Genomic DNA, 21,134 nt, shown 5'->3' on the forward strand with positions numbered 1-21,134 from the left:
GTAAATCGATTAAATAAAATAAAATCCTTAACCAACGGACCAAAGTTAAAAATGGTCAATGGTGTTTCCGCCGAGGAAGCAAAATATTGGGAAGATTACCAATTTTTCGATGAATCGGATCCCGATGAGGATTCCGATGATGTTATAGAAATTACCTCGACCCAATTTAATATAGAAAAATAATATAATAAGGGAAAATGTGTAAAAATAGAGAAACCTGATTCCAACCCTGATGAACTTTATATGTATCGGCAACGTCCGTATTTCCTAAATTGTAACAATAACCCGTGAACCTCTAAACCACCAGGTTTTTCTAAACCATTGTGGAAAACGACGGCTCGTATTAGAGGAACACCATATATCCCTAGAAAATTAGGAAAACGAACCAAGTCCGAATAAGAAGAAACCAGTGATTTAGATTAGAGGGTTGTAATCATATTGTGTATTATATGTATTGTAGTGTGCTTGTACCTTTATATTCTATGTAAAAATTGCTTGTATTATTTGTTAATTATCTTTTACGAATCTAATTCTTGTCTATTTTACAGTATAAAAACAAAATGGACGTTAAGGGTAGACAACCGAATATTTTAGAAGACCTACCAGAGGATATGATTGAGGAAATCTTGTCTAGAGTCGGGCAGAATTCATCAGCACAATTAGTTACGGAAAAATTAGTTTGTCAAATGTTTGAAAGATATTCTAGACATGCCTTAGTATATAAAAGGCTTTCCTTTAAAAGATGGGGTATATCACATTGGGGAGACTTTAAGTTACGCTAAGTTTTCTTTAAGGCATTTAGTGCGGGAAACCCAGATGCAATTTTACGCTACGGGTTACGAACCTATTTTGACTCAACATATCCCAACATAGGACTCCGTTCTTTAGAAAGAGCTTCTAACATGCAACATAAAGAAGCACGTTATGCTTACGAGTTAATAATGTTCGTTTCTCATCAAATTGAGAAAAAGAACATTGGGTTGCAACTTTTAAATAAAACATTCCCACAAGTGACGGACTTGGTAGTTGAGATGAGAAACAAGGTTTTTAGATTGTTACGAGGCTGTTGGGCATTACGAAACCCTCGTCCTTTTGACGACATTACAACATGCTGCCTAGCCAATGGTCATAACGGTTACTTTCCACAAAACCAAGGATGGGAAGTCGTCTTAGTAAAACCAGAATGCATGACTTGTTTCTGGACTTATGAATTACGTGTCTTTATTTCTTTTGCTGAACAACTTGCGTATTAACTAGAAATACATTTATAGCTGCCGAGTAGCAATGTTATTATGTGCTATATTTCATCCTATATGTATAATAGCGGTATTGTAAGTTTGTAATATTTTGTATAAAGTTCGAACGCAAAATATTATTGTAATAAGTTTTTCATATAGAAGCGTAGTAGTTGAGTTGTATAGTAGCTAGTAAGTATGAACTTAACGGGTAGGTGCTACCCGAATTAAAACTATAAAATGCTAATATGAAGAAAAAGCTTTTATAAATAAGTTCATATAATGCTACGAAATACTATTGACTACTCTTAAATTCTATATGATTAACTCAACTCTTTTGGCTATTTTTGAAGGAAATGGCACCGGCGACTCGTCAGAACTTGAACATGAGTGAGGAAGACTTCCGTGTTTTCCTTGCTGCGAACATAGCCGCAGTGGAGGCTGCGATGCAAAATAACAATAACTCTGGATCTAGCAGTGGAACTAATTCCGTAAGAAATCGTGTAGGATGCTCCTACAAAGAATTCACTTCCTGCAAACCTTTGAAATTTGATGGAACCGAAGGACCAATTGGATTGAAACGGTGGACCGAGAAGGTCGAATTGGTGTTTGTCATTAGTAAGTGTACTGAAGAGGACAAAGTTAAGTATGCTACGCATACCTTCATAGGTACGGCATTAACATGGTGAAATACCTATCTCGAGTAGGTAGGACAAGATGCTGCTTACGCACTACCATGGTCAGCATTCAAGCAATTGATGAACGAGCAGTACCGTCCTAGAAACGAGGTCAATAAGCTCAAGGCAGAGCTTAGAGAGTTACGAACATAAGGGTTCAACATTACCACGTATGAACGACGATTCACAGAGTTGTGCCTATTGTGTCCGGGAACGTTCGAAGACGAAGGAGAGAAGATCGACGCATTTGTAAAAGGGTTACCGGAAAGAATTCAAGAAGATGTGAGTTCACACGAGCCCGCTTCCATACAAAAGGCAAGTCGAATGGCTCATAAACTCATAAATCAGATTGAGGGAAGAATTAAAGAGCAGGCGGCCGAAGAAGCCAACACGAAACAACTCAAGAGGAAGTGGGAGGAAAACAGTGACAAGAGTCACCAGTACAACAACAACAACAATTATAACCACAATCGCAACAACTATCCCAACAACCGCAACATAAATCGCAACAACAACAATCGCAATCCCAACAACAGCAACTACAACAAACGTCCCAACAACAACAATTACAATAATCGTCCCAACAACTACAACAACAACAATAATCAGAAACAACAATGTCAAAGGTGTGAAGAGAATCACCCGGGGTTCTCCACAACATTTTGCAACAGGTGTAAAAGAAATGGTCATAGCGCGACAAAGTGTGAGGTCTACGGACCAATGTATAACAGAACTAAAGGAACAAATAATGCCGGAACGAGTAATGCCGGAACAAGTAGTGTCGGAGCAAGTACTGCCAACGTAGTCTGTTATAAATGTGGAAAACCGGGCCACATTATTAAAAATTGCGCAAATCAGGGGAATACTAATGGGCAGGGCCGCGGTAGAGTTTTCAATATTAATACGGCAGAAGCACAGGAAGACCCGGAGCTTATTACGGGTACGTTTCTCATTGACAATAAATCTGCTTATGTTTTATTTGATTCGGGTGCGGATAGAAGCTATATGAGTAGAGATTTTTGTGCTAAACTAAGTTGCTCACCGACGCCCTTGGATAATAAATTTTTACTCGAATTAGCAAACGGTAAATTAGTTACAGCAGATAATATATGTCAGAATCGAGAAATTAAACTGGTTAGCAAAACATTTAAGATTGACTTGATACCAGTAGAGTTAGGGAGTTTTGATGTGATAATTGGTATGGACTGGTTGAAAGAAGTGAAAGCAGAGATCATTTGTTACAAAAACGCAATTCGCATTATACGAGAAAAAGGAAAACCCTTAATGGTGTACGGAGAAAAGAGCAACGCGAAGTTAAATCTTATTAGTAACCTGAAGGCACAAAAACTAAAAAGAAAAGGTTGCTATGCTGTGCTAGCACACGTCGAGAAAGTCAATTTCGAAGAAAAGAACATCAATGATGTTCCCGTCGTAAAAAAATTTCCCGATGTATTTCTGAAAGAATTACCGGGACTACCTCCACACCGATCCGTTGAATTTCAAATAGACCTTGTACCGGGAGCTGCACCAATAGCTCGTGCTCCATACAGACTCGCACCTAGCGAAATGAAGGAACTTCAGAGCCAATTACAAGATCTTTTAGAGCGTGGTTTCATTCGACCAAGCACATCACCGTGGGGAGCTCCTATTTTGTTTGTCAAGAAGAAGGATGGTACATTTAGGTTATGTATCGACTACCAAGAGTTGAACAAACTTACCATCAAGAACCGCTACCCACTACCGAGAATCGATGACTTATTTGATCAACTACAAGGCTTGTCAGTTTATTCGAAGATTGATTTACGTTCTGGGTATCATCAAATGCGGGTGAAGGAGGATGATATTCCAAAGACTGCTTTTAGAACGCGTTATGGTCATTATGAGTTTATGATTATGTCGTTTGGGTTGACTAACGCACCAGCTGTGTTCATGGACCTGATTAACCGAGTGTGTGGACCATACCTTGACAAGTTTGTCATTGTTTTCATCGATGACATACTTATTTACTCAAGGAATAACCAAGAGCACGAAGAACATTTGAGAAAAGTTCTAGAGTTGTTAAGGAAAGAAAAATTGTACGCTAAGTTTTCAAAGTGTGCATTTTGGTTAGAAGAAGTTCAATTCCTCGGTCATATAGTGAATAAAGAAGGTATTCAGGTGAATCCAGCAAAGATTGAAACCGTTGAAAAGTGGGAAACCCCGAAAACTCCGAAGCATATGCGCCAATTTTTAGGACTGGCTGGTTACTACAGAAGGTTCATCCAAGATTTTTCCAAAATAGCAAAACCTTTGACTGCATTAACGCATAAAGGGAAGAAATTTGAATGGAAGGATGAGCAGGAGAAAGCGTTTCAATTGTTGAAGAAAAATTTAACTACGGCACCTATATTGTCATTGCCTGAATGGAATAATGATTTTGTAATATATTGTGACGTCTCAAAGCAAGGTCTCGGTTGTGTATTAATGCAACGAACGAAAGTAATTACTTATGCGTCTAGACAATTGAAGATTCACGAGCAGAATTATACGACGCATAATTTGGAATTAGGCGCGGTTGTTTTTGCATTAAAGACTTGGAGGCACTACTTATATGGGGTCAAAAGTATTATATATACCGACCACAAAAGTCTTCAACACATATTTAATCAGAAACAACTGAACATGAGGCAGTGCAGATGGATTGAATTGTTAAATGATTACGACTTTGAGATTCGTTACCACTCTGGGAAGGCGAATGTGGTAGCCGACGCTTTGAGTAGAAAGGACAGAGAACCCATTCGAGTAAAAGCTATGAATATAATGATTCACAATAACCTTACTACTCAAATAAAGGAGGCGCAACAAGGAGTTTTAAAAGAGGGAAATTTAAAGGATGAAATACCCAAAGGATCGGAGAAGCATCTTAATATTCGGGAAGACGGAACCCGGTATAGGGTTGAAAGAATTTGGGTACCAAAATTTGGAGATATGAGAGAAATGGTACTTAGAGAAGCTCATAAAACCAGATACTCAATACATCCTGGAACGGGGAAGATGTACAAGGATCTCAAGAAACATTTTTGGTGGCCGGGTATGAAGCCGATGTTGCTAAATACGTAGGAGAATGTTTGACGTGTTCTAAGGTCAAAGCGGAGCATCAGAAATCATCAGGTCTACTTCAACAACCCGAAATCCCGGAATGGAAATGGGAAAACATTACCATGGATTTCATCACTAAATCAGCACACTTCCTGCCAATAAGAGAAGATGACAAGATGGAGAAGTTAACACGACTGTATTTGAACGAAGTCGTCTCCAGACATGGAATACCAATCTCTATTATCTCTGATAGGGATGGCAGATTTATTTCAATATTCTGGCAGACATTACAGCAAGCATTAGGAACTCGTCTAGACATGAGTACTGCCTATCATCCTCAAACTGATGGGCAGAGCGAAAGGACGATACAAACGCTTGAAGACATGCTACGAGCATGTGTTATTGATTTCGGAAACAGTTGGGATCGACACTTACCGTTAGTAGAATTTTTCTACAACAACAGCTACCATTCAAGCATTGAGATGGCGCCGTTTGAAGCACTTTATGGTAGAAAGTGCAGGTCTCCGATTTGTTGGAGTGAAGTGGGGGATAGACAGATTACGGGTCCGGAAATAATACATGAAACTACCGAGAAGATCATCCAAATTCAACAACGGTTGAAAACCGCCCAAAGTCAACAAAAGAGCTACGCTGACATTAAAAGAAAAGATATAGAATTTGAAATTGGAGAGATGATCATGCTTAAAGTTGCACCTTGGAAAGGCGTTGTTCGATTTGGTAAACGAGGGAAATTAAATCCAAGTTATATTGGACCATTCAAGATTATTGATCGTGTCGGACCAGTAGCTTACCAACTTGAGTTACCTCAACAACTCGTGACTGTACATAACACTTTCCACATCTCAAATTTGAAGAAATGTTTTGCTAAAGAAGATCTCACTATTCCGTTAGACGAAATCCAAATCAACGAAAAACTTCAATTCATCGAAGAACCCGTCGAAATAATAGATCGTGAGGTTAAAAGACTTAAGCAAAACAAAATACCAATTGTTAAAGTTTGATGAAATGCTCGTAGAGGACCTGAGTTCACCTGGGAACGAGAAGATCAGAGGAAGAAGAAATACCCGCACTTATTTCCAGAAGATACGTCAACACCTCCAACTGCTTAAAATTTCGGGACGAAAGTTATTTAACGGGTAAGTACTGTAGTGACCCGAACTTTTCCATGTTAATATATATTAAATGAAATTGATATTTATATGATTAAGTGTTTCCAACATGTTAAGCAATCAAACTTGTTAAGACTTGATTAATTGAAATATGTTTCATATAGACAATTGACCAACCAAGTTGACCGGTGATTCACGAACGTTAATATTTGTAAAAACTATATGATGACATATATATGGATATATATATATATATATATATATATATATATATATATATATATATATATATATATATATATATATATATATATATATATATATATATATATATATATAGTTAATATGATATTATGATAAGTAAATATATCATTAAGTATATTAACAATGAACTACATATGTAAAAACAAGACTACTAACTTAAGAATTTCGAAACGAGACATACATGTAACGATTATCGTGGTAACAACATTTAAATGCATATATATCACATTAATATATATTAATACATCATTATATCATGATAATATAATGATTTAATATCTCATTAGATATAATAAACAGTGGGTTAACAACATTTAACAAGATCGTTAACTTAAAGGTTTCAAAACAACACTTACATGTAACGACTAACGATGACTTAACGACTCAGTTAAAATGTATTTACATGTAGTATTTTAATATGTATTCATACACTTTTGAAAGACTTCAAGACACTTATCAAAGTACTTCTACTTAACAAAAATGCTTACAATTACATCCTCATTCATTTTCATCAACAATTCTACTCATATGCACTCGTATTTGTACTCGTACAATACACAGCTTCTAAATGTATTTACTATTGGTATATACACTCCAATGATCAGATCTTAGAAGTCCATGTGAGTCACCTAACCATGTGGGAACCATAATTTAACATCTAGCATGAAATATCTCACAAAATTACAAACTAATGGAGCCTATATGGAGTGTCTAAATTCACGTGAATGAGGGAAGTCACAAACACATTCACTTTGCAATTTTCTTGAATCAAATTACTCTCTCTCGAGTGTTCTTCCTTTGTTTTAAGTGTTCTTCATCATCTTCAACAAAATCAAGCTCAATCTAGTTCATAAATCCATACATAAACCAAGTTATAAATCAACTACTCAAGAACACACCAACAACACTTCCAAGTTTGCTAGTTTACTTCCAATCTTGCAAATCCACTTTGAGTGATCATACAACCTCAAGAAATCTTTTTTATTTACAGTAAGATATCTTTCTAATACAAGGTAATACTCATATTCAAACTTTGATTCAATTTCTATAACTTAACAATCTTATTTCGAATAGAAATCTTACTTGAACTTGTTTTCGTGTCATGATTCTACTTCAAGAACTTTCAAGCCATCCAAGGATAATTTGAAGCTAGATCTATTTTTCTCAATTCCAGTAGGTTTATCTAGAAAACCTGAGGTAGTAATGATGTTCTTAACATCATTCGATTCGTATATATAAAACTACCTTATTCGAAGGTTTAAACTTGCAATTTCTAGAACATAGTTTAGTTAATTCTAAACTTGTTCACAAGCAAAAGTTAATACTTCTAATTTGACTTTTAAAATCAACTAGACACATGTTCTATATCTATATGATATGCTAACTTAATGATTTAAAACCTTAAAACACGAAAAACACTGTAAAACAGGATATACGCCGTCGTAGTAACACTGCGGGCTGTTTTAGGTTAGTTAATTAAAAACTATGATAAACTTTGATTTAAAAGTTTTTATTCTAGGAAAATGATTTTTCTTATGAACATGAAACTATATCCAAAAATCATGGTTAAACTCAAAGTGGAAGTATCTTTTCAAAAATGATCATCTAGACGTCGTTCTTTCGACTGAAATGACTACCTTTACAAAAAAGACTTGTAACCTGTATTTTCGACTATAAACTTATACTTTTTCTGTTTAGATTCATAAACTTAAGTTCAATATGAAACCATAGCAACTTGAATCACTCAAAACGGATTTAAAACGAAGAAGTTATGGGTAAAACAAGATTGGATAATTTTTCTTGTTGTAGCTACGTGAAAATTGATAACAAATCTATATTAATCATATCCTAGCTAACTTATATTGTATTATACATGTATTCTAATATGTTATGTAATCTTGGGATACCATAGACACGTATGCAAATGTTTTGACATATCATATCGACCCATGTATATATGTTATTTGGAACAACCTTAGACACTCTATATGCAGTAATATTGAAGTTAGCTATACAGGGTTGAGGTTGATTCCAAAATATTATATATACTTTGAGTTGTGATCTAGCCTGAGGCTTGTATACACGAGGTCGTGGATTGATTCGAGATAATATATATTGCTTTATTTCTGTACATCTAACTGTGGACAACTAGTTGTAGGTTACTAACGAGGACAGCTGACTTAATAAACTTAAAACATTAAAATGTATTAAAAATGTTGTAAATATATTTTGAACATACTTTGATATATATGTACATATTTGTTATAGGTTCGTGAATCGACCAGTGGCCAAGTCTTACTTCTCGACGAAGTAAAAATCTGTGAAAGTGAGTTATAGTCCCACTTTTAAAATCTAATATTTTTGGGATGAGAATACATGCAGCTTTATAAATGTTTTACAAAATAGACACAAGTACATGAAACTACTTTCTATGGTTGAATGATCGAAGTCGAATATGCCCCTTTTTGCTTGGTAGCCTAAGAATTAGGGAACATCACTAATTTTGAGAATTAGTGCACGCCTAATTGACGCGAATCCTAAAGATAGATCTATTCGGCCTAACAAACCCCATCTAAAGTACCAGATGCTTTAGTACTTCGAGTTTTATATCATGTCCGATGGATGTCCCGGAATGATGGGGATATTCTTATATGCATCTTGTTAATGTCGGTTACCAGATGTTCACCATATGAATGATTTTTATCTCTACGTATGGGATGTATATTGAAATATGAAATCTTGTGGTCTATTATTACGATTTGATAAATATATAGGTTAAACCTATAACTCACCAACATTTTTGTTGACCTTTAAAGCATGTTTATTCTCAAGTGATTATTAAGAGCTTCCGCTGTTGCATGCTAATATATGGAAAAGATTTGGAGTCAGCATGCTTGTATAATATTGTTTAAAACTGCATTCAAAATTTACTTTGTTGTAACATATTAATATTGTAAACAAATATGTATTGGTAGTGTGTAAGTGTGATATTTTTAGATTATCATTTCTGATAATCTAGGTGGTGTCCTATTAACCTTGTCGATAAAATAAAGGTTATGGTTTGTTCTAAAAACGAATGCAGTCTTTGAAAAACGTCTCATATAGAGGTTAAAACCTCGCAACGAAATCAATTAATATGGAACGTTTATAATCCATATGAATGGGACATTTCAGTGTGGATTTCGAGATTGACTTGATACCCATTAAGTTGGGAAGCTTTGATGTTATTGTCGGTATGGACTGGTTGACCAAGATAAGGGCCGACATTATCTGTGGAGATAAAGCTCTTCGTATACCACACGGAGACGGTGAGCCACTGATTATTTACGAAAAGAGATGTAGCTCAAAACTGAATCTCATTAGTTGCATGAAAGCGCAAAAGATCATGAAGAAAGGACGTCTTGCTGTTCTAGCACATGTGAAAACATTAGAAACCGAGGTGAAGAGTGTGGATGACGTACGAATTGTGAACGAATTTTCCGATGTCTTTCCGGAAGAATTGCCTGGATTACCGCCACCGAGAGCAGTAGAGTTTCAGATCGATTTAGTGCCAGGAGCTGCACCTGTAGCTCGTGCACCTTATCGACTTGCACCTTCTGAAATGCAAGAGTTACAGATCTAACTACAAGAACTGCTAGACCGTGGATTTATCCAACTAAGTTCTTCGCCTTGGGGTGCACCTGTTTTGTTTGTGAGGAAGAAGGACGGATCATTCCGCATGTGTATCGACTACCGTGAACTCAACAAATTGACGATCAAGAATTGGTATCCTCTACCCTGAATTGACGATCTTTTTGATCAACTACAAGGATCGAGTGTTTACTCTAAGATCGATTTGCGCTCCGGTTATCATCAGTTGAGGGTGAAGGAGAGCGATGTAATGAAAACTGCGTTTAGAACTCGTTATGGTCATTATGAGTTTCTCGTGATGCCATTCGGCTTAATCAACGCACCTGCCGTATTTATGGACCTCATGAATCGTGTCTGCAAGCCATACTTGGATAAGTTTGTTATCGTCTTCATAGATGATATCCTCATCTACTCCAAAAGCGAAGAAGAACATGAACAACACCTTCGTCTAGTGTTGGAACTCTTGAGACAAGAGCAACTTTATGCAAAATTCTCCAAGTGTGAATTTTGGTTGAAGGAAGTCCAATTCCTGGGTCATGTTGTGAGCGATCAAGGTATCAAAGTTGATCCCGCCAAGATTGAAGCTATCAGCAATTGGGAAACCCCCACTAATCCGACTCACATTCGCCAATTTTTAGGTCTCGCCGGTTACAACTGAAGATTTATTGAAGGTTTCTCTCTGATTGCGCGTCCTTTGATAGCACTGACTCACAAGGGGAAGAAATTCATTTGGGAACCCGAACAAGAATTAGCATTTCAAACCTTGAAAAAGAAGTTAACCACTGCACCTATCTTATCACTTCCTGAAGGCAGTGACGATTTCGTCGTTTATTGCGATGCTTCGAAAAGTGGTTTTGGTTGTGTACTGATTCAACGCACAAAGGTTATCGCTTACGCCTCCCGACAACTGAAGATTAACGAGCGAAATTACACAACGCACGATCTCGAGCTTGGAGCTGTTGTATTTGCATTAAAGCTGTGGAGACACTACCTTTATGGAACTAAGAGCACTATTTTCACCGATCATAAAAACCTCCAACACATCTTCGATCAGAAGCAACTAAATATGAGACAGCGTTGATGGATCGAGACGCTGAACGACTATGATTGTGAACTTCGTTATCACCTTGGCAAGGTGAATGTTGTAGCCGATGCCCTGAGCCGAAAGGAGAGGATGACACATCTTCGTGTTCGGGCACTGAACATCACCATTCATTCGAACCTCAATAGCCAGATCCGAGTAGCCCAAGATGAGGCTCTCAAGGAGGAGAATATATCTCATGAATACTTGAACATTCTCGTTTCTCGATTTGAAGTTAAGGAGACTGGACTCCGATGCTATGCTGGAAGAATTTGGGTACCTTGTTATGGAGATCTACGGAACCTTATACTAGATGAAGCCCACAAGTCGAGATATTCGATTCATCCAGGAGCCAGTAAAATGTACCATGATCTCAAGGAACAGTACTGGTGGCCTAATCTTAAGAAGGACGTTGCAACTTATGTTGGAAAGTGTTTGACTTGCTCGAAAGTTAAGGCCGAACATCAGAGGCCTTCTGGGTTACTTCAACAACCGGAAATTCCGTAATGGAAGTGGGAAAGGATAACAATGGATTTCATTACCAAGCTACCAAAGACGGTGGCCGGATACGATACCATCTGGGTTATTGTTGACCGTCTTACCAAATCTGCACACTTCTTAGCCATGAAGGAAATGGATACGATGGAGAGACTCGCTCAACTATACATCAAAGAGGTTGTATCTCGTCATGGTGTACCCTTATCGATCATCTCAGATCGCGATCCCCGTTTTGCTTCCAGATTTTGGCGTTTCCTACAAGAAGCCATGGGAACCCGTCTCGACATGAGTACTACATATCACCCACAGACCGATGGCCAAAGTGAACGCACGATTAAGACTTTGGAGGATATGTTGCGTGCATGTGTTATTGATTTCGGAAAGGCCTGGGAAAGGCATTTGCCGCTAGCTGAATTCTCTTACAACAACAGTTATCATTCGAGTATTAATGCCGCACCTTTTGAAGTGTTGTATGGTCGCAAGTGCCGTTCTCCTATTTGTTGGGCAGAAGTAGGTGAAAAGCAAATCACTGGACCCGAGGTAGTCCATGAAACAACGGAGAAGATTGCTCAGATTCAAGCGAGACCCAAGACGGCCCGTGATCGTCAAAAGAGTTATGCTGACCTTAAACGTAAAGACTTCGAATTCAACGTGGGTGACCGTGTAATGTTGAAGGTCGCACCTTGGAAGGGTGTAATCCATTTTGGAAAACGTGGGAAGCTCAACCCGCGATACATTGGTCCTTTTGAAATCTCGGAACATGTTGGACCCGTTGCTTACCGTTTGGATCTTCCGACTCAATTGAGCTCAGTTCATCCTACTTTTCACGTATCGAATTTGAAGAAGTGTCTTGCTAAACCGGAACTTGTCATACCACTGGAAGAACTTACGATTGATGACAAACTCCACTTTGTGGAGGAACCTGTCGAAATTATGGACCGTGAGGTCAAAACATTGAAACGCAACAAGATTCCGATCGTTCGAGTTTGATGGAATGCCAAACGAGTACCTGAGTTTACCTGGGAACGAGAGGATCAAATGATGCAGAAGTATCCTTACCTTTTCCCGACTCCTCCATCTACCTCAGCTTAAAATTTCGGGACGAAATTTTCTTTAACAGGTGGGTAATGTAACAACCCGAAATTTTCCAACATATAATTATTAATATTTATTATTAATACTTGCGTTTTAATAAATGTATTTTTGTACATATACTTGTTACCGTATTTGACTTTCCAATGCCCGACTTGTCTTTGTGACACACGTACTTTTCACGAATAATATTTTCGAATATTATTTACATTCATGATTAATTAATATTAATCATTTTTAATTAACTAATGTTAGTAGTTAATTACTTGGGCCTTTTATTTATTTATTGGTTACTTGGGCTTGGACTTTTATTACATGGACTAGTAAGCCCACCCTACACACTTAATGGACTAGTGAGCCCATCTTTCATGCTAGTATTACATTAAGAATAAACATGTATTAATTAGCTTAATGAGGAGACAAAGTTACTCAAGCATGCATGTATTCTTTTCCATACATTTAACCTCATTACTCATTCTAGCTCTCACCTTCATCCCACACTTGAAATTTTGCTAGTTGACTTCCCCTTTTGTGCCTTGCAAACCGTCGACCTCTTGTGTGCCAAGGGAGGAGTTTAATTTTTTTTTAAAATACTTATTCACTAGTATCCTTCCATTTTACACACACACTTCATTTTACATTTTCATTCTCTCATATTTTCTCTCTACCTTGTAAGTAAACAAGCTTTAATTTCTTCTTTCTTTTCTTCTAAAAACCGAATACTAGCACAAGACATCATCATCATTTGCTTGATTTATTAGTTGTTGTTTGTTGACTATTATTCAAGATCAAACTTCCTAGTTTGCATCTCCATGAATCTTGCTTTCTTCAATCTCATGTTTGATGAAGAACCAAGAACAAGAACCTAAACTTGTTAGTTTATGGTTCTACATTTAAATGTTTTCAAGATTTAAAGTTCATAAGTTTCATTATCATACTTGTGTTCATGTTTGTAGACTTAAATCCTAAGATCCAAACTTTGATTTGAATCTTCCTAAGTATGAAGCAAACATGAACATAATACTTGTACTTTAGTTTAATTCTTTCTTTTGTAAGTACTTTAAAGTTGTGATGTTGTTAATTTGGTCAAGTATTACTAGTTAATCTTGATCTCATATTTCTTGAAACTAAAAGTTAACTTTGTAAGTTCAAGAACATGGAAGTATAACTTTCTAGTTATAACTTCATACACTTGTGTTGGATCTAAGTTTATACAGCTTATGATCTTCTAATTTTGTTGTAAACAAGAGCTTATAAGCTTACATACACTTTATGAAATGTCCCGTTCTTATTGATTAAAAACGTTCCATATTAATTGATTTCGTTGCGAGGTTTTGACCTCTATATGAGACGTTTTTCAAAGACTGCATTCATTTTTAAAACAAACCATAACCTTTATTTCATAAATAAAGGTTTAAAAAGCTTTACGTAGATTATCAAATAATGATAATCTAAAATATCCTGTTTACACACGACCATTACATAATGGTTTACAATACAAATATGTTACATCGAAATCAGTTTCTTGAATGCAGTTTTTACACAATATCATACAAACATGGACTCCAAATCTTGTCCTTATTTTAGTATGCAACAGCGGAAGCTCTTAATATTCACCTGAGAATAAACATGCTTTAAACGTCAACAAAAATGTTGGTGAGTTATAGGTTTAACCTATATATATCAAATCGTAACAATAGACCACAAGATTTCATATTTCAATACACATCCCATACATAGAGATAAAAATCATTCATATGGTGAACACCTGGTAACCGACATTAACAAGATGCATATATAAGAATATCCCCATCATTCCGGGACACCCTTCGGATATGATATAAATTTCGAAGTACTAAAGCATCCGGTACTTTGGATGGGGTTTGTTAGGCCCAATAGATCTATCTTTAGGATTCGCGTCAATTAGGGTGTCTGTTCCCTAATTCTTAGATTACCAGACTTAATAAAAAGGGGCATATTTGATTTTGATAATTCAACCATAGAATGTAGTTTCACGTACTTGTGTCTATTTTGTAAATCATTTATAAAACCTGCATGTATTCTCATCCCAAAAATATTAGATTTTAAAAGTGGGACTATAACTCACTTTCACAGATTTTTACTTCGTCGGGAAGTAAGACTTGGCCACTGGTTGATTCACGAACCTATAACAATATATACATATATATCAAAGTATGTTCAAAATATATTTACAACACTTTTAATATATTTTGATGTTTTAAGTTTATTAAGTCAGCTGTCCTCGTTAGTAACCTACAACTAGTTTTCCACAGTTAGATGTACAGAAATAAATCGATAAATATTATCTTGAATCAATCCACGACCCAGTGTATACGTATCTCAGTATTGATCACAACTCAAACTATATATATTTTGGAATCAACCTCAACCCTGTATAGCTAACTCCAACATTCACATATAGAGTGTCTATGGTTGTTCCGAAATATATATAGATGTGTCGACATGATAGGTCGAAACATTGTATACGTGTCTATGGTATCTCAAGATTACATAATATACAATACAAGTTGATTAAGTTATGGTTGGAATAGATTTGTTACCAATTTTCACGTAGCTAAAATGAGAAAAATTATCCAATCTTGTTTTACCCATAACTTCTTCATTTTAAATCCGTTTTGAGTGAATCAAATTGCTATGGTTTCATATTGAACTCTATTTTATGAATCTAAACAGAAAAGTATAGGTTTATAGTCGGAAAAATAAGTTACAAGTCGTTTTTGTAAAGGTAGTCATTTCAGTCGAAAGAACGACGTCTAGATGACCATTTTAGAAAACATACTTCCACTTTGAGTTTAATCATAATTTTTGGATATAGTTTCATGTTCATAATAAAAATCATTTTCTCAGAATAACAACTTTAAAATCAAAGTTTATCATAGTTTTTAATTAACTAACCCAAAACAGCCCGCGGTGTTACTACGACGGCGTAAATCCGGTTTTACGGTGTTTTTCGTGTTTCCAGGTTTTAAATCATTAAGTTAGCATATCATATAGATATAGAACATGTGTTTAGTTGATTTTAAAAGTCAAGTTAGAAGGATTAACTTTTGTTTGCGAACAAGTTTAGAATTAACTAAACTATGTTCTAGTGATTACAAGTTTAAACCTTCGAATAAGATAGCTTTATATGTATGAATCGAATGATGTTATGAATATCATTACTACCTTAAGTTCCTTGGATAAACCTACTGAAAAAGAGAAAAATGGATCTAGCTTCAATGGATCCTTGGATGGCTCGAAGTTCTTGAAGCAGAATCATGACACGAAAACAAGTTCAAGTAAGATCATCACTTGAAATAAGATTGTTATAGTTATAGAAATTGAACCAAAGTTTGAATATGATTATTACCTTGTATTAGAATGATAACCTACTGTAAGAAACAAAGATTTCTTGAGGTTGGATGATCACCCTACAAGATTGGAAGTGAGCTAGCAAACTTGAAAGTATTCTTGATTTTATGAAACTAGAACTTTTGGAATTTATGAAGAACACTTAGAACTTGAAGATAGAACTTGAGAGAGATCAATTAGATGAAGAAAATTGAAGAATGAAAGTGTTTGTAGGTGTTTTTGGTCGTTGGTGTATGGATTAGATATAAAGGATATGTAATTTTGTTTTCATGTAAATAAGTCATGAATGATTACTCATATTTTTGTAATTTTATGAGATATTTCATGCTAGTTGCCAAATTATGGTTCCCACATGTGTTAGGTGACTCACATGAGCTGCTAAGAGCTGATCATTGGAGTGTATATACCAATAGTACATACATCTAAAAGCTGTGTATTGTACGAGTACGAATACGGGTGCATACGAGTAGAATTGTTGATGAAACTGAACGAGGATGTAATTGTAAGCATTTTTGTTAAGTAGAAGTATTTTTATAAGTGTATTGAAGTCTTTCAAAAGTGTATAAATACATATTAAAACACTACATGTATATACATTTTAACTGAGTCGTTAAGTCATCGTTAGTCGTTACATGTAAGTGTTGTTTTGAAACCTTTAGGTTAACGATCTTGTTAAATGTTGTTAACCCAATGTTTATAATATCAAATGAGATTTTAAATTATTATATTATCATGATATTATCATGTATGAATATCTCTTAATATGATATATATACATTAAATGTCTTTACAACGATAATCGTTACATATATGTCTCGTTTAAAAATCATTAAGTTAGTAGTCTTGTTTTTACATATGTAGTTCATTGTTAATATACTTAATGATATGTTTACTTATCATAGTATCATGTTAACTATATATATATCCATTATATGTCATCATATAGTTTTTACAAGTTTTAACGTTCGTGAATCACCGGTCAACTTGGGTGGTCAATTGTCTATATGAAACATATTTCAATTAATCAAGTCTTAACAAGTTTGATTGCTTAACATGTTGGAAACATTTAATCATGTAAATATCAATCTCAATTAATATATATAAACATGGAAAAGTTCGGGTCACTACAGTACCTACCCGTTAAATAAATTTCGTCCCGAAATTTTAAGCTGTTGAAGGTGTTGACGAATCTTCTGGAAATAGATGCGGGTATTTCTTCTTCATCTGATCTTCACGCTCCCAGGTGAACTCGGGTCCTCTACGAGCATTCCATCGAACCTTAACAATTGGTATCTTGTTTTGCTTAAGACTTTTAACCTCACGATCCATTATTTCGACGGGTTCTTCGATGAATTGAAGTTTTTCGTTGATTTGGATTTCATCTAACGGAATAGTGAGATCTTCTTTAGCAAAACATTTCTTTAAATTCGAGACGTGGAAAGTGTTATGTATAGCCGCGAGTTGTTGAGGTAACTCTAGTCGGTAAGCTACTGGTCCGACACGATCAATAATCTTGAATGGTCCAATATACCTTGGATTTAATTTCCCTCGTTTACCAAATCGAACAACGCCTTTCCAAGGTGCAACTTTAAGCATGACCATCTCTCCAATTTCAAATTCTATATCTTTTCTTTTAATGTCAGCGTAGCTCTTTTGTCGACTTTGGGCGGTTTTCAACCGTTGTTGAATTTGGATGATCTTCTCGGTAGTTTCTTGTATAATCTCCGGACCCGTAATCTGTCTATCCCCCACTTCACTCCAACAAATCGGAGACCTGCACTTTCTACCATAAAGTGCTTCAAATGGCGCCATCTCAATGCTTGAATGGTAGCTGTTGTTGTAGGAAAATTCTGCTAACGGTAGATGTCGATCCCAACTGTTTCCGAAATCAATAACACATGCTCGTAGCATGTCTTCAAGCGTTTGTATCGTCCTTTCGCTCTGTCCATCAGTTTGTGGATGATAGGCAGTACTCATGTCTAGACGAGTTCCTAATGCTTGCTGTAATGTCTGCCAGAATCTTGAAATAAATCTGCCATCCCTATCAGAGATAATAGAGATTGGTATTCCATGTCTGGAGATGACTTCCTTCAAATACAGTCGTGCTAACTTCTCCATCTTGTCATCTTCTCTTATTGGCAAGAAGTGTGCTGATTTGGTGAGACGGTCAACTATTACCCAAATAGTATCAAAACCACTTGCAGTCCTTGGCAATTTAGTGATGAAATCCATGGTAATGTTTTCCCATTTCCATTCCGGGATTTCGGGTTGTTGAAGTAGACCTGATGGTTTCTGATGCTCAGCTTTGACCTTAGAACACGTCAAACATTCTCCTACGTATTTAGCAACATCGACTTTCATACCCGGCCACCAAAAATGTTTCTTGAGATCCTTGTACATCTTCCCCGTTCCAGGATGTATTGAGTATCTGGTTTTATGAGCTTCTCTAAGTACCATTTCTCTCATATCTCCAAATTTTGGTACCCAAATCCTTTCAGCCCTATTCCGGGTTCCGTCTTCCCGAATATTAAGATGCTTCTCCGATCCTTTGGGTATTTCATCCTTTAAATTTCCCTCTTTTAAAACTCCTTGTTGCGCCTCCTTTATTTGAGTAGTAATGTTATTATGAATCATTATATTCATAGATTTTACTCGAATGGGTTCTCTGTCCTTCCTGCTCAAGGCATCGGCTACCACATTTGCCTTCCCCGGGTGGTAACGAATCTCAAAGTCGTAATCATTCAATAATTCAATCCACCTACGCTGCCTCATATTCAGTTGTTTCTGATTAAATATGTGTTGAAGACTTTTGTGGTCTGTATATATAATACTTTTGACCCCATATAAGTAGTGCCTCCAAGTCTTTAATGCAAAAACAACCGCGCCTAATTCCAAATCATGCGTCGTATAATTTTGTTCGTGAATCTTCAATTGTCTAGACGCATAAGCAATCACCTTCGTTCGTTGCATTAATACACAACCAAGACCTTGCTTTGATGCATCACAATAAATCACAAAATCATCATTCCCTTCAGGCAATGACAATATAGGTGCCGTAGTTAGCTTTTTCTTCAATAACTGAAACGCTTTCTCTTGTTCATCATTCCATTCAAATTTCTTCCCTTTATGCGTTAATGCAGTCAAGGGTTTTGCTATTCTGGAAAAGTCTTGGATGAACCTTCTGTAGTAACCAGCTAGTCCTAAAAACTGGCGTATGTGTTTCGGAGTTTTCGGGGTTTCCCACTTTTCAACAGTTTCTATCTTTGCCGGATCCACCTTAATACCTTCTTTGTTCACTATGTGACCGAGGAATTGAACTTCTTCCAACCAAAATGCACACTTTGAAAACTTAGCGTACAATTCTTCCTTCCTCAATACTTCTAACACCTTTCTCAAATGTTCACCGTGTTCTTGGTCATTCTTTGAGTAAATAAGTATGTCATCAATGAAAACAATGACAAACTTGTCAAGGTATGGTCCACACACTCGGTTCATAAGGTCCATGAACACAGCTGGTGCATTAGTTAAACCAAACGGCATGACCATAAACTCGTAATGACCGTAACGTGTTCTGAAAGCAGTCTTTGGAATATCATCTTCTTTCACCCGCATTTGATGATACCCGGAACGTAAGTCAATCTTTGAATAAACAGACGAGCCTTGTAGCTGATCAAATAAGTCATCGATTCTCGGTAGTGGGTAGCGGTTCTTGATGGTAAGTTTGTTCAACTCTCGGTAGTCGATACACAACCTGAATGTACCATCTTTCTTCTTGACAAACAAAATAGGAGCTCCCCACGGTGATGTGCTTGGTTGAATGAAACCACGCTCTAAAAGTTCTTGTAATTGGCTTTGTAGTTCTTTCATCTCGCTGGGTGCGAGTCTGTAAGGAGCACGAGCTATTGGTGCAGCTCCTGGTACAAGATCTATTTGAAATTCAACAGATCGATGTGGGGGTAATCCCGGTAATTCTTTCGGAAATACATCAGGAAATTCTTTTGCGACGGGAACATCATTGATGCTCTTTTCTTCAGTTTGTACTTTCTCGACGTGTGCTAGAACAGCATAGCAACCTTTTCTTATTAGTTTTTGTGCCTTCAAATTACTAATAAGATGTAGCTTCGTGTTGCCCTTTTCTCCGTACACCATTAAGGGTTTTCCTTTTTCTCGTATAATGCGAATTGCATTTTTGTAACAAACGATCTCTGCTTTCACTTCTTTCAACCAGTCCATACCGATTATCACATCAAAACTCCCTAACTCTACTGGTATCAAATCAATCTTAAATGTTTCGCTAACCAGTTTAATTTCTCGATTCCGACATATATTATCTGCTGAAATTAATTTACCATTTACTAATTCGAGTAAAAATTTACTATCCAAAGGCGTCAATGGACAACTTAATTTAGCACAAAAATCTCTACTCATATAGCTTCTATCCGCACCCGAATCAAATAAAACGTAAGCAGATTTATTGTCAATAAGAAACATACCCGTAACAAGCTCCGGGTCTTCCTGTGCCTCTGCCGCATTAATATTGAAAACTCTTCCACGGCCTTGTCCATTCGTGTTCTCCTGGTTCGGGCAATTTCTAATAATGTGGCCTGGTTTTCCACATTTATAACAAACTACCTTGGCATAACTTGCTCCGACACTACTTGCTCCGCCATTACTCGTTCCGACACTATTTGTTCCTTTCGTTCTATTAACCCCTGGTCCGTAGACCTCACACTTCGCCGCGCTATGACCATTTCTTTTACACTTGTTGCAAAATTTGGTGCAGAACCCCGAGTGATTCTTTTCACACCTTTGGCATAGCTGCTTCCGATTGTTGTTGTTGTTGCGGTTATTATTGTTGTTGGGATGATTGTTGTAGTTGCTGTTGTTGTTGTTGTTGTTGTTGTTGGGCCGTTTGTTGTAGTTGCGATTGATGTTGCGATTGTTGGGATAATTGTTGCGATTATTGTTGTAATTGCTGTTGTTGTTGTATTGGTGATTCTTATCACCGTTTTCCTCCCACTTTCTTTTGACTTGCTTCACATTGGCCTCTTCAGCA

This window comes from Rutidosis leptorrhynchoides, chromosome 4, assembly GCF_046630445.1.
Source record: "Rutidosis leptorrhynchoides isolate AG116_Rl617_1_P2 chromosome 4, CSIRO_AGI_Rlap_v1, whole genome shotgun sequence".
In the NCBI taxonomy this organism is placed as follows: domain Eukaryota; kingdom Viridiplantae; phylum Streptophyta; class Magnoliopsida; order Asterales; family Asteraceae; genus Rutidosis; species Rutidosis leptorrhynchoides.